The sequence below is a fragment of the Lactuca virosa genome, chromosome 1 (genome assembly GCF_052849685.1).
Source record: "Lactuca virosa cultivar CGN04683 chromosome 1, Lactuca_virosa_CGN04683_v6, whole genome shotgun sequence".
NCBI classification, from domain to species: domain Eukaryota; kingdom Viridiplantae; phylum Streptophyta; class Magnoliopsida; order Asterales; family Asteraceae; genus Lactuca; species Lactuca virosa.
The window spans coordinates 47,238,969-47,241,003 of NC_136426.1; the positions used below are offsets into that span (position 1 = coordinate 47,238,969).

At 37.4% G+C, this 2,035-nt stretch overlaps 1 non-coding gene across 1 annotated transcript; it reads right to left on the bottom strand.

The window, feature by feature from the left end:
* Window positions 1-1,436: 1,436 nt before the first annotated feature.
* On the bottom strand, window positions 1,437-1,543 carry LOC145151577 (small nucleolar RNA R71). Its single transcript, XR_013732143.1, has one exon. It is a non-coding gene; the product is annotated as a small nucleolar RNA R71 (small nucleolar RNA).
* Between the last annotated feature and the right edge of the window lie 492 nt (window positions 1,544-2,035).

Consider the following 2,035-nt stretch of genomic DNA (forward strand, 5'->3'; position numbering starts at 1 on the left):
TTATTAGAGTAAGATCAAACCAATCTTAGTTAAGCAATTAATTATTGAATTAGGCTGTGCTAGAGAACTCAAATTATGAATATAATTGTGTTTTGTTAATCAATCTTACATAACTCCAATCCATTAAATAATTGATTATGTGTTAACTTAAGTGTGAACATACTTTGATTTACATGAATTAATTAATGTTAGTAGATTTAGAACTAAATTGCTAATAATATCTTAATTGGTAACCAACAGTAATTGTCATAGCTAATTTATAAACCATTGAGGGAAAGTGGATTCGAACTAACAGAAGTGTTTTGTTTACTGATTGAATTTGTGTTAAAGAATTAAGTTTATCTAAACTTGCAAAATTAGATAAATAGATTAATTAGTCAAAACCGTTCCCTGTGATCGACACCCGACTTACCCGACTATTCTATAATTTGACTAGGTATACTGCCTAGGTGCAATTTAGTTAGTTAGTTAGTTAGGTTATAAATATAAAATTAGGTGTAGCTATTTGCACGCATCAAGTTTTTGGCGCCGTTTCCGGGGAATGACTTATTTGATTGTTTGTTTATTTGCTTTAGGTTGATCGATCCTTTTTGTGGGGTAAAACCTGCAAAAGGTTACTTTTTCAGCTTAGTTTTTTTAGTACTGAATTCACGACGTTTGCTTTATTGGCTCACGACATGAATCCAGTAATTTCCATTTTTCTTGTTTTTCTGTTTTAGTTCAGTTTTACGTTTTTATTTTTGTTTATTTTGCAGAAGTTCATGACCAGAGGCTCTAACACACCTTTGGTGCCACCACTTGAAGATCCAGAGTCAGCCCTTCACAAGAAGACGGATAAGAACGAAGGAGTAAGCCAAACACCAAAAAAGTCATCTTTCAAAGACCTCAAATCAGTCTTTGGAAGGAAGTCGGGAAAGAAAGTAGGAGAGTCGAGTACATCATCAAAGGACAAAAGCAAGATAGAAAGCTTTGAGCAAGATCCAAACCCAAAGGATACCGAGCCCGAATTTGCATTACATAGAAGTGAATCCGAAGACGAGTCTGATAACGAAATGGCAGATATTGCGGATATGTCCATGGGAGCTTACAAAAAGCGAATTAGAGATGATGCTGGTCCTAGCTTAATACAACATGCAATTCCTGCAACTGCCCCATTCGAACTGAAATGACACATCCTTGTTGCACTGAGGAATGTACCATTCTTTGGAAAGGATCACGAGGATGCTTACAAGCATTTGGATGAAGTGAATGACATAGCGGATTATTTCAATATCCCAAATGTTCCAAGAGAGACAGTCTTGCTAAGGATGCTACCAATCACTTTTAAAGGAGCTGCTAAAGATTGGCTAAAGGCACTACCAGCCGGTGCAATCACTACTTAGGCCCAAATGCATGAACAGTTTTTGGATCATTTTTGCCCACCTTCCAAGATAGCTAAACTCAAAAAGGCAATAGCAAATTTTGAGTAGAATCCGGGTGAGTCACTCTATGAGGCATGGGAGCGCTATAAGGGATTGTTGAGAAATTGTCCTCAAAATGACCTCAATATACAACAAGAAGTGTCAATCTTTTATGATGGTGTTAATGTCATGACAAGGAAACTCCTTGATTCCCAAGGACCACTTACCAAGAAAAATCCGGGGGAAGTTAAGGAGTTAGTGGAAGAATTTGAAAAGCATTCTCGTGAGTATCACAATCCAAGAAGTGAGGGAGTAAAAGGAAGCGGGGGTGGAGATTCTGCAGACATGGCTGCTGTGATGGCCATGCTTGATACAATGGACAGAAGGATGACAAAAATGGACCAAACAATGCATGCTATAAGAGTTGGATGTGAAAGGTGTAATGGTCCACATTTGACCAAGGATTGCATCTTAGATGATAATGGGTATAAAAAGGCTCAAGTTTGTTATTCGAGTGGGGACAAGTATGATGAAGATTGGAGAAAACCAAAGAAGGAGTGGCTGCCATATGATGAATACAAGAAGAAAAAGGAAGAGAAATATAAGCATACAGACCGAGGCTTCTACCAAAAAGA